Genomic DNA, 13,704 nt, shown 5'->3' with positions numbered 1-13,704 from the left:
TGTGGTAACATGACGCTATGGTGAAACTGTAATACTGTAGCATGGCGGGCCTGGCTCTTTTTTAGTATAGTCCCAGGCCCCACTGAGACCAGACACTGTTTGCCTGCAGGACTTTGACTAGTGAGAGCAAACACAGTACAGTAGGTCCATTGAGACTCAGCCGAAACACAGAGCTGCAGAGAGCACTGTACAATCTGACGCTGTGAGAAAAGAGAAACAAAGAATGCAGCCAGCGAGCGAGGGAATTAAACCAGAGCAAATAGCACGAGGATTAAATCTCAAAGGTAACTGCTTACTCCAGATTTCTTAAAATACATGCACATGTGTGTGTGTGAGTCCCTTTATTGTTATCCACACCTTCTGGACTCGCCCTCTATTCTTTGATTACAGGAAAACCACTTTCAAAAAAGGTGTTCAGTAGTTAATCTTCCACAATATAACTTAAATGCTGCAACCTTTACATCTCCAACTGCCTGTCAAATAATTCTTCTAAAGTAAAAGTTATTATCCACCAGCAGGTGAAAAAAGGCTGCGTTTCCCAGCTGTGCCACAAAACAATACAGCACCACCCAGCAAGGTGCTCCAATCAAATACCTGCAAGTATAGATTACTGTACAACATATTTCTACTGTTTAAAACACACTAATCGCAATAAAAATCAGGCATTTGATAAGTCTTCAAAGTCAGAAACGATACAACCCCGTCAACCCCATGTGATATGATCAAATTCTCATCTGCCAACATAGGTGACATCATATCCAGATAACAAAAAACTGTAAATTCAATTAAAAGTCATAATTTGTAAAGTACAGTTTTCTGTTACTTCTGTCCAACTTTTGTGTTAAATTGATTAATAAATTACTTTCATTGGCTTTTTACTTGCTAAACTTTCATTGCACGTACAGTAACGCAACAAGTGTAGATGTTGTGAGCTGGAGTGTTTCACCTGGTTCACTGTCTCTCCTCTGCTGCGCTGTGTGCAGCAAACACAGCCCACCCTCCGTGTAGAGCAGAGCAGAGGAGAGAAACAGCACGACCCTAAATGACAGCTAAACGCAGAGACTCTGAAACTAAGCTGAAATAAAACAAGTGCACATAACTTGTGGTCGATGACTGTCTGCCATCAGCAACATCCAAAAATATAAACAATATTGTATTGCTGTCACACAATATATATTGTATATCATAGGCCATTGCATTGTTTTAACACAGGCTTTTCTCAGTGTTAACACCAGCTTAAAGAGCATCAGATATAGCTACTCTGAGGGAATCTAATAATACATTTTATGGAGCCAGGCAACCATTAATCACCCATGTCAGGAGTTGGAGAACACCCTATGAATACCGAATTTTCTGGATGCAAACGTCACTGAAATGTTCGGCAATCTGGGAACAACACATCATTATTCATTATGTAGCGTGTGTCGAAACATAATCAGAGTTTTTGAAATTTAAATTCTTGAGTTTTTTCTTTTAAGGTCAAGATATGTCAGTAGATGAGAGGGTGAAGGGCAGTGAGGTCTTTTGTTTTGTTGAGATGTTTCCCATTGTACCGTTTGGTCTTACTGGACTGCTATGACATAATTTGTGTCTCACTGTTTGTTGTAGGGATAGAAATCAGCAGAGCCCAAAAATACAGCCACAGAAACACACACACACTTCTGCAAAATCGAAGGCAGATGGTGAGCACAGGTGAATACGACCCATTCAGAGGATATAATAAAGAGGGGTTTGTCTCAACTGAAAGAGGATTACAGGAGCAAGGTGTGGTTCCTTTTAACTCACAGTAGCATTGTGTGTGTGTGTGTGTTTGTGTGTGTGTATGTGTATGTGTTGGACTAGCCCACATGAACACCCCATTAAGGAGAGCTAAATGGAGACACAGGATCTGAGTGAATTTCTGTCAGCGCTCTCCCTTCATGACCCAGAGGTCAACATTTTTAAACTCCTTCCCCTGTAAAACCAGCATATGGTTCTCATGTTAAAGTAGCAGCGATGACTTATGTATGCTTGTTGGTTTTAAGGTTGCAGTATCAATCACACCGGGGAGGCGAGACGGAGCTCTACACACTGAGAGAGATCTCAGCCCCTCAAAACTATCTCAGGCATCTGGATCGACAGCGGCATCTTTTCGGTGGAATTTGGCCAGTAAAAACAGCCGAGTAGAAGGTGTGTCTGCTCCAAAAAGCCTCAAATAAAAACCCAACAGGGGGAAAAATAAAGCATCATATCGCCATCATCACTTTGTCTTTCATATTCGGCTGTGGTTACAGGGGCAGGGGTGGCGTGAAGGCCTGCGACCCACAGTTATCGCCCCTTCCAGCCCAAGCAAGTGCAGAGTGCTGTCACAACAAGCTAAATCCATCGAGAAGTCCTCCGTCTTTCTCTCTGTGTTTGGTTTAGAGCGTGGCGTGAGTCCAGGGTGTGGTTGCACAGCCATGCATGCACTCACACATGCATGTACACCCACAGTGAGCCGCTGCACATGTGTTCACAAAGGCACACACTGGCCTACTTGTTTTCCAGGCGCAGACAGCAGTGGTGTCGAGTGAAAACATTTGACTAATAACAAAAAGGGTTTTTTTTAGGATAAGAAGAAGAGAGAAGAGGGAGAAAAGGGGAAAGAGGGGAGGAAGAGGGATCCAGGGGAGATTTTTTTTTAAAACAGAGCCTGGAGACAACTCGTGGAGCTGCCAAAATTCCTGTCAAATTCAGACGTGGGAACCACTGTAAAAACAAAACCCACTGTGTACATGCATATTAGAATGGGAGGGGGTTGGGGGGGGCCGTCTGCAGTTGCTGCATGGTAGAAATGTTCTTAATGGATGCAGCCAGTGTGTTGAGGTGCTATGGCTGAGAGCAGCGAGAGAGTTCATGTATGGGAGACAGAATGGAGCGGAGAGGTTGTCTAAGTGCATGTCTTAGAGGCAGAGAGGGAGGCGTTTGTGAGTGTTTGAGCGCTTTTGGGCAACAAAGTGGGTCAAGCGAGTTTCCGTCAGGGGCGGGGTGATAGCGCTGACCTTCAGTGCAAACACATAGTCACCTGGTAGCCGCAGCACAGAGACAAAACATCCACTGTCTTCTGCCTCTCTTTCTCTCTTGTTCTCCACCTTTTTTTTTTGTGTTGCTCTTAATCCCATCGAGAGGAGATCCGCTCCACATACACACCCCTCTCCAGAGAACATCACACAACAGACATTTCCTCTGCAGATTCACACACACACACACACACACACACACACACACACACACACACACACACACACACACGCACAGACAATACTCCCTCGCTCACCATTTCTCTCTGAGGGGGACTGTATCACATTTACACACTTTTTTATCATCACTCACTTCCGCTGCTATTTGTTCTACTTTCTGTCTTTTGACTATCTTTACATGTTCAGAGGTAAAACCTTGTTTGACACACTGAACCAGAGTGTTATCTTATCAGAGCTTGGCTGCAGAGGTCATGGGTAAAACTGAGATGGAAGGGGGGGGGGTGAATAAAAGGGATGAAGAGAAAGAAGCACATGAGCCTGCTTTCTTCTAGCAACAGACCTCCCTTTTAGCCTCTCCCTCTGTCTGTCCTCCTATCCCTCCTCCCCTGTCAAGCCATTTATCGGCTCATCCGTCTCCTCCTCTCCCACGATGATAACAGGCTCCACTGTTGTGTGGAGAAACACCCAAACTTCTGTCACTTCCTTCTCCCCTCCGCCGCTCTCTGGCCTGCTCCTGTGGGACAGTTAACGAGGCTGTCGCTGCCGCACACACTCATGGACATGAAAAACAAACACACATGCGGACTCTCTCACACGCACACACACACACGTGTTGGTGGGAAAAAGAAAAGCAGTTTGTAAATCGCTGGCGTGGACAGCAACAAATTATTACATTGATAATGAATCTTCGCAAAGTAAAATGCACAATTTCAGCTGAGATTCATGTGTTTAAACAAAGTAAAACCACCACTTCACAGCAAGTGAGAGCATGATCTGAGAGTTACTGGGCAGCAGCCAAGTCTACAGCGTAGATTTACTTCAAAACCAAAGACTAGAAACAGTCTGAGAGCTGAGCGTTACACAATGAAAGTGTTTCAAAGGGTGGCATCAGCAGAGCTTATTACAATACTACTAATTTAATCAGACACAAACAGCACTGGAAGGCATACAGTACAAGCGCGCACATGTAATAGTTCAAAAGACAATTGTGCTCAGGCTGCAAACACTAGAAGATCCGCTGTGAAGCGTTACAGTCAACCAACGACAACACAAAAGCCAAAACAAGATGAACTGAGCCCATGCAGGAATCGAACATTAGCTTCACTATACTTCCCCTCTCAATACTACTTTTCTTGTCCTTTAATAAGAATGTGAAAAGCTTTCAGACTGTTTTAAAAACAACTGTCAAAACCGGGGCTCAAAATTAGCACCAGCCAGCAGCCAAAACCAAACAATAACAACAGTAGTCTATTGAGTGACTAGTAAAATTTGAACACTTGCTAGTTAATTTTGACCCCTGCCTATAACTGCTGCTAAACACTGGATAGTTTGAAGCATTTATTATACATGAAGGACAAAAACATTGGAGCAACTCTTAATATCCGTAATTGACTTAATTTTCATGCTTAAAATTAATTCAATACAGCCTGGCGATAACTGGAGTTCCCTCTCTATTGTTGTTGGGTTACCTATCATAACATTGTAATTACACTTCTGCAACACCAAGCTATATTTAATAATTGTTTTGAACACAGCTGTCAACACACAGCTGTGGCAAGAAAAAACAAAACAGGATCATTTGACAAAAAAACTTGGAGCTGGTTCAACTATTGCATCAAAGCAAAACATCTTCATCTGACAAGGTGCTGCGTCCATGGCCAACAAAAACATTCACCTTCATTGTTAAAGCTCATGATAAAATGTCACTGTGGCAACTTTTAAATCCTTGTTGTATTATAAACCGCTGTGCACCATTTTTTGCATCTGACAAGCTTTCAAATTCATGGATTTACTACTCAAATCATCCTTCATGGATTGTATTTCATCTCATCACTAGTTATGGGTCTCTTGTTTGTAAATTTGATGGCAGCGACACTATAGGGTATCCAGGGTAACCAGGTTACCTCAGACAAGCCAGCTAGCATTCATTCATGAGCATGCTATAGTTAAGTGAGGCGCTGCTAAAATGTTCCAGGTGATTAAACTATTTTGACAGTAATCGTTTGGGTCACAGAGCGTATTCTTCGTATGACTGCAAGCACCGAACCGTCACATCTGTACTGTAATGATTCAGGATGAACACACACCGTTACACCACTAATGATAACGTTTTTAGACACAATGTGTGTCTGTCTATAGTCTAAATGCTCACTAAAAGAGGTGATGTGGTTGGATAGCTGACGACAGATTGGCCACAAGAAACACAAACCATTTTACTAAAATACTGAATTATTTCCACACAGACACACACACACACACACACACACACAGACACGGACACACACAGGATTATATACTCAGCAAGATTTTAAAAGGCACCAAAGCAAAACAGTTGTATATGTTTGTCAGAAATCCCCTTCTGTCCTGCTCATGGAGCAGACCCAACACATTATCTGCACTTCCCTGCCTTAGCGACAGCGTAAACACATTAGCATACCATGCCCTTTCTGTGCAGAGCAGACCAAATGAACTTGTGAGGAAATAGCGCACTAAATAGCCTCCATCTCAGTATCAAATCTGATTTGGAAATGAGGAGGGAAAAAAATCACATTTTGATACAGTACCATAAAATCTGGGCCAAGAGGCATTCATGGAATGACCACATGCTATACTCAATTAGCATTAAAACAATGGCTCCACAGTCAGCAGTCATAGCCTGAGATCTTAGCTGTGAAGAGGCAGAGGGAGGGAGAGACCATATGCATGTATGCATGCCTTTCTGAGCACATACCACAAAATGAGAGGGAAAAGAAAGAAACAGACGTTGGTAGTTTCATAAAACATCACACATTGAGACAAATAACTAAAAACATCTTTTAAACTCACCCGTTCCCTCCCTGACACATAACCACACACAGACTCAATCTGTGTGTGTGTGAGTGTGTGTTTGCTTGCTTGGTAAAGGACGTGCAGGCCACTAAAAGCAAAGCATCTTGAATGACGGAGGAAGGGAGAAACATGCAAATCAATCTACACATTTCCTGCCGGGGTCTGGTGTTTCGCCCTTTTCCCCAACAGTTTCTTTTCCCTCTGTCCTTTTCCCTCCAGTCATTGAAAGCAGTGTGTTTCCTCTCCTGAAACAACGCTCTAATCCTGAAGTATCCCAACAATGAATTGGCAAAGAATCCGTCTAGGATATCAGTTGCGTGCCAGAGACATTTTCTGAGCTTTGAAGGAACGTTTAACTCATGTCCTGTGAACTGGACATGACTAATCTCTGCAGTCTAAGACCATTTCTCTCCCCTGATGCCTGGTGTCTGATTCACTACGCAACACTCATCTCCGCTACACACACACATACACACACACACACACACACTTGCAACCTCCATAGTCCCACACACTCACTCCCTGTCCTAGAGTTTGACCTGTGAAAGCCAGTGCCGAGGGCCATAGCGAGCAAAGAGGCAGGCGATCATCTCCAAATAAAATACAGATGGAATTTCTCATGAGGTATCTGGGGGGCTACAAAGATGCTTTTATGGCTTTAAAGCAAGAAACAAAAATGTGGTCTCACACACACACACACACACATATCTTTCATGATAAAGAAATGACTCATTGTGTGAACTTGGTGAGCTGGATCATCACAACCTTTTGTAGATGCAGTGACTCAGGCCGCTGACTGAGATGAACAGCTTTGAAATTTAAAATTCTTTATCACTGACTTCAGACACCTTTGTTTTTATCTTACACCCTCAGATCTTGTCAGAAATAAATTTACTATAATCATTGACTTGGTAGCAAACCATTTTTAAAGCAAAAACAAGATGTTAGCTGCGACTCTAGGAAATTAGAACTGGCATTTTCACAATTTTCAAACATTGAATTGATAAAATAGAGAAAACAATCAGCAGATTAATGAATAATGAAAGCAACTGTTAACTGAAGCCGTATGTGAGATGATGTCATAGCAGGTTCCTAAAACAACTACACATTATTTAGTTTCATCTGCATCTGACCCAAAGTTATCAGTTTACAATGAATCATGACAAAAAGCACCAAGAATGTCTGAAGCAAGGAATCAACTGTGAGTGTAGCACAGCTTTACGTTTCTTTGCTGCTGTTGTTCAGACTAAAACAGACAGCAAGTGAGCTTATGGCCTGACAGGTGTGTGATGGTCAAGCTCATGTGTGTGTGTCTGTGGGGCACACAAGGTTAATTCACTCCGCCTCACTCCATAAAAACAGATGGAGACAGAATCAGCTGTTTCTTTATCCCGTCATGCAGGATTTCCTCTTTCCAGAACATTTCTGCCATATGACACATACACACACACACACAGACACACACACGCACACACAAGCCTCGGCCCCATGTGTGAAGCTTTAGTTAGAGACATATACGAAGCAGGTGTAACAACACGCTCTTCTCCTTACGGCAGCAACTCCCAAGACAGAAGAAACAAGAAGAAGGAGGGACGACGGGAAGAAGACATAAAGAAAAGAAAGGTGCCGCCTGCCCCTCTCAGCCACATGACAAGTCATATTAATGAATGTGTCTGAATGCTTTTCTGTAGAACAAAGCCTGATGATGATCCCCGGAGATCGAATGCATGATTTGTGCTTCTATCATCAAGCGTCTCTTACAGCACATTTAACATCATCATTCCCTTTTAGAAAGAGGCGTATAGGAAGGAGAGAGACATTATGAAAGGGGTGGGAGTATCAGATAAGAGCCCTTAATTTTATGGAGATGCACAGAGGCTGAGCAGGCGAGTTATTGCAACGATTTAAACCTGCCTTAGCCTCACATTCAGAGATTCATTTATAAAACAAACAGTCATATTTTAAGCCGTCCTTTGTTTCAGGTCCAACTTTAAACTCACCACCTGCCCGAGCGAAGTACAGACTCTTCCTTAAGTGGATGTCCATTTGTGAATCTGTGGAGCGGCCTCCACTTTAAACTATTAAATGGACAGCCATATACAGGCCTGTGTAAATCACTCTTTATGTGCAGCACTTTGTCAGGCTGTCTAAACGCTTCGTAGCCAATGTATACGTCCCGTATAACCCTGCTGAAAAAGCCTGCTGTTTAAGCCCAACAACCCTGTTTAAGTGTTGTGTGGATGGATGGCGAGGCATTCCCTCTCACTCTCTCCCTCCGCTAACAACGCTGACCAGGGGGAGGATGCAGGCCGTCCTGTGGCAAGAAAGGCCTCCTCAACATCTGTGTTTATCCTCTAGCTAAAACCAACAGGCTATATTTACCCCAGTCTAACAAACCCAGAGCAGAGGAGTCAAGAGCAGAGAGATGTAGATCCATTCAAGTCTTACATATCCACACTGAGAAGACATCGTCCCCTCTCTCTTTTTTCTTTTTAAGCGTGAGATAGAGAGGCCACGCACATTTACACGCAGGACTGTGAGTCTCTGATTCATCCTCTTTGCTGTGAAGGAGCTACAGATTGGTAAACAACACCTTGAGGGAATTTGACCTCTGAGGGAGTGAGAGGAGAGGAAGAGGAGGCAGGCTTGATAGATCAGCTGCCTACCAAGCAAATGTTTTATAGCTGCACTGAAGGCCATAAAGCCTAGACTCATTTCATGAAACATAGTGTGTTCTTCTTTCTGTAAATCTCTGACCTCTTGACACTGTCATGCGTGCTGACTTATGGATAAGACCCTCGGGGGAGGCAAATACATCAAAGAGAGTGGGGACCGGAGGCAGCAATGCTGTTGGTGGTCTAATACTGTTTCATCTTAAAAATGTACACCTGCACTCTGACTAATACTGCTTTCATACAGCAGATGCTTAACCGTTTTTTTTTTTTACCGGTTCACATGAGAGTTAAATATCCAATCATTTAACTACACGTACAATCATTCACCCAAAAATCTATAAAGGAAATATACCGAAGTAAACACCTGTCACACATTAAGGTGGACAGAGGTGTTTGTCGGATATTTGAGAGCGTCACCGTTCAGTCGACTGTACTCTGTCACACTGTAGTTCGATGCACATGAATGCTAAACCACAGAATTACTCAGAACTACACGACATTACATAATTATCAAATGTCATTTCCAGCTCTCCCGCTCACACCCACACAATGTGCTCTCAGTCTCTGTCTCGCTGCCTCTCTGTCTCTCTCTCTTGTTAGGCGAGCTAGTTGGTAAAAATCGAGTCTATACATCAACAGCATTGATTTATGTGAATGGGGGGGGGGGGGGGGTCTTTATTCATTTTGTTTCAGTCTATGACCATTTTTGGAGATTTGTGGCAGGTATGAGGAGGAGGGTTCGGTCACCACAATACTGGAGGACACAAATTTAAAGGTTGTTTTAAATTAAACCTAAATAAAAGTTCAAATACTAAATAAAAACAGTCAACACCTGCCCACCACAGCCAATTAATGTCCAGGCTGCATTCAAACGTGGTTGAAATGAGGCCGTGTGTGATGGCGTGCGGTGACCCCTTCAAATTAACTGCCAACATGGATTTAACTTGCATCACTGTGTTGCTTAAAAGGATTTTAACAGATAAAACAGTTTCAAATGTGCTCCAGTAAAAAATTAACATCTCTGATCTGTAGCCGGCACGACAGCTGAGCCCTATAAGCTCAAGTTCATTACAATATTTTAAGTTCTGTCCTCAAAAAAAATATGGGCACACACACACACACACACACACACACACACACACACACGTAGCCGTCACTACGCACTCTGACACAGACCAGATGGCATACTTAGCCTAAGGTGTCTTCCTCCCTCTCTGTGACCTCTCAGGATACACCGAATGATTGTGATGGATGTCGTTTGAGACGCTTTAGTGTGCGTGTGTGTGTGTGTTCTTGCGCACACTGTGAGCAAAACACACAATTGTTCATTTCTATTAACCTTTATTTAACTAAGGATTAAACAGAAACCTGGCAAGAAACTTCTCGTTCTTAAATTACAAACAGTAGGAAAGCTGCCAAGGTGTCGTGGTCGGGAAAGGGGAGCTCTGAACCGGAGCTGGTGCCAAAACGCAGACTTTGCTACCTTTAAAAAAAATGTTAAAAAAAAAAAAAAAATCACAAGAGACCCCCATGGAAAGACATTGTTCACCGAGCAGATAAACATGGCTGCGTGCCTGTGGATGAGTTACTTTAAACCTTTGTGGAGAAGGAAAGAATAGAGAAAAATCAACAGCTGATGAGTCATGTGCACCGAGGTAGGACGAGGTGATTCAACTTTATGTTTACAGGCGAAATAACTCAGGTGGCCCAGATTCTGCTCCCCTTTTGTTCCTGCAGCTGTTTGCAATGAAACGAGGAAATAAGTAGCAGAAAATAGACGTTCCTCAAGATCTGAGACTGTACACAATTAATATCTGTTGCCCTCAACTACAAGCTGAGTGCTGGAGGTGTTTTACAACTCTGGAACGTGAGGTTCAAAGTTATTCAATGAAAATATACAACACAAACATTTTTGGATGTAGCAGCACTTTTTAAAATCATGTGGTGTTGGCAGCAGGACTTATTCTCCAGAATGTGAGCTATGTGTGATATTTATGAACTCGGACAGTACCTCCCACAAGTTTGGTTGTAAAGCTGAGGTTTCAAACCATCATTTTTATCATTTGAACAGTTTAAACACGACAGCTATCAAAGTGACGTCTTCTAGGGCTGCATATCTTCATTATCCATTCATTATTTTCTTGATTACTTGCCTAATTATTGAGTCTATTTAACATCTGACACAGTGAAAACAGTTCATTATAGTTTCCTAAAGACTGTTTGTTCAACCTACAGTCTGAAATACTCAATTTACTGTCACATAAAACACAAGACTATAAAATAACAACAGATCCTCACAAATGACTGTCTGTAATGTCTGTTTCTATTTTTGCTTTAAAAATGATATTAAACAATGAATTGATTATCAAAACAGTTGCAGATAACTCTAATTAACTCATTGTTGCAGTGCTACTGTGTTCAAAATTTTGATCTGGGTGCTTTAACAGTTCATAAATATTGTACATAACTTCAACCCTTCCTTTTTTTCAGCGTGGGATTTAGCAGAGTGACTTCAGAGATGCGCTGTGCTGATTTTGATTCAATTCATGTGACACGAAAGGTCTAACTTGGAGAACAGTGCAGCGTTTGGGGAAAACGTTTGTCACTTTAACATAAAGACACAGACACAGTGTTCAGACCAGACTGTGCTGAACTTTGCAATGTTAAAATTAGAGCTTTAATGAATAAGAAATGCACTATCGAAAGTGGAAAGCTATTTAAAACAAGTATTTGAAGTTGTAAATTCGCCTCTTGCCTAACATAAGACGTAGATACCTAAAATTACAACAAACCCTGCAGGCCTTTTTCATGGAAGACACTTTGAAATGTCACAGCAGGAAGAGCACAGGTGTAAAGAATATATAATATAATGATGGTTGAATTCCTTCTGTGTCAGCCATTGTTAATGTAATTAGTAACACTATGACAAGTGAGAAAGGCCTGTTACAACATAACTGTGGAAGCATCACACCCCGCTCTATAAAGGGCCTGAGAAAACCGGATTTACAGACATAAGAATTCATTTTCGTGATCCTAACTATTAAGATTTTAATTGCACCGATGTGTCTATACACCACAGTCTAAAACTCCTACTATCTTCTGCAGGTTTGCTTCATCTCTTCTTTTCAATAAATACATCAAAAACAGCTAGCAGGGACACACTGCTGCACTCACTGATGTAATACGTTGCGCTGAACTACAAATGTATTGCAGCTTTTTTCCCCCTAAGCAGTCAATGTATGGAATATGTCTTACTTTGACAGACAGTAGAAGAGTTACGAGAGAAGACCGTAAAGGAGGAGATAAAATTAGCCTTGTGGATGGAGAGTGTAATAAAAGTTCTGACTCAAGTGTCGAACTCAAACTCCACCAATGAATGTGTCACAGTTCAGATTTTCAGCTCTACTAGAAGGACATGGTCAAAACGACATGATGTTCATGGCCCGTGAATAGATATTTATATGAAATGTTTTCAAACATCCATGAAAAAGATGGACATTTCTTCACAGAGGCTACAAACTCATTCCCTGGGTCTGGTATGCAGCCTTTGATCAAAGGAGGCTATGTCATTATTATTCATTCAAATCTGATCTCCTCTAAATCTTAAAAGACACAATGCAGGATTCCCCCCATTGCACAGCAACCTGGGATTAATGTGACACAAATGGGCAGTGCTAAGCAAACCAACGTGACCTTTTAACATCTAAAAATCAGTGGGATAATCACAATAAGACACTTGTACACCATATTCCAGATTTGCCCTCCGTAATAATTATTCCATTAGTTCCAGCTTGAAGGCAACCAGAGTAAATGATGCCCAGAATATGTGGAGTGCTGCCATGCTCTGCTGCTCTTGCACGACTGATCCATCATGCTGATACTCGACGTGTCATTTCCTGAGTGTTGGGGAATACGGCAGCAGCAGCAGCAGCAGCACAAGGGGGGGATCTCTATGAAAGGGAGACGACACCCCGAGGCATCATCACCTCCCCATTCATTATAATGTTACACGCTCGTCCGCACACACACAAACACAAACACACACCTACTCTTGCAAATCCTGCGCACATTGCATGCACCTTTTGACAGCTTAAACATTGTATGCATGTGTAAGCACGCAAAAGAGCACAATCAACCCTCCTCTCTTTTCTTTTTTTTATTGCCACAATAAAAAAAACGTGTTGCACAGTATAACCTCATCTCACAGAGTCATTTATGCCTGAATCAGCAATACCTCTCTACTATTACTACTACAAAAACTACGTGCAGCCAAGCCAACATATCTTCCCATTCAAGCTCCCCTCTCCTCTGAAACAAATCTCCAGCTATACTGCACAACTTCCGATTGCAGCACACAAACTACTAGAAATTCAAAGCTCGTCCCAGGCTAACTAGCTGGCCTGCTCCTCTCCCAAACAAAGCTCCCATTGTCTGGAACTTGTAGTTTTGGCGTTTTCTCTTGGCCCTCACAAGTGTGATTAACTCAGGTACGAAAAAACTACAAATCCGAAGTCTGCATAGCGATAGGAGCATGCGCAGTGGAGGCGTAATGATCAGGGGAGGTTGTGGAGTATTTTGTAGTTAATTGATTTTTAGCGAGTAGAGGCATATTTCAGGCTGTGTATATCTCCTCCATTTGAGTGGCTGGAGGTGGAGCTCAGAGCCGTAGTAAGGAGCTGCTCTCTGCATTGACTGAAGTTGAGTCGGCTCGGTCTTTGCCTCTCCTCTCGGTGTTTGCTCGCCAGCGTTTAGTTTCACTCGTCACTTTTCAGTTTTGCTTTTGAATATCCCGCACTGTACTGCTTCAGAGATTTTTAAAAAAGAAGAAAAGAGTACACACCTTACTCTTTACGCTGCTCCTGTGTGTTGTTGTTTTTTCTCCTACTCCGTTAAGAAAAATTTCCAGACATTGTGGAAACACTGGTTGGCCGACGGTCGACTGGCTGTTCACCGAGAGAGACGCTGCCAAGAATGCTCCAACG

General features: G+C 42.4%; 1 protein-coding gene across 1 annotated transcript in view; it reads right to left on the bottom strand.

The window, feature by feature from the left end:
• sipa1l3 (signal-induced proliferation-associated 1 like 3) overlaps positions 1 to 13,704 on the bottom strand; it is a 67,278-nt gene extending 53,574 nt beyond the window's left edge. The window contains exon 1 of the mRNA XM_053320715.1: positions 13,563 to 13,704. The gene's annotated coding sequence lies outside the window, so the exon portion shown is untranslated. The remainder of the gene's footprint in view (positions 1 to 13,562) is intronic.

Source organism: Scomber japonicus, chromosome 6 (assembly GCF_027409825.1).
Source record: "Scomber japonicus isolate fScoJap1 chromosome 6, fScoJap1.pri, whole genome shotgun sequence".
In the NCBI taxonomy this organism is placed as follows: domain Eukaryota; kingdom Metazoa; phylum Chordata; class Actinopteri; order Scombriformes; family Scombridae; genus Scomber; species Scomber japonicus.
This window is presented reverse-complemented; position numbering and strand designations above follow the sequence as displayed.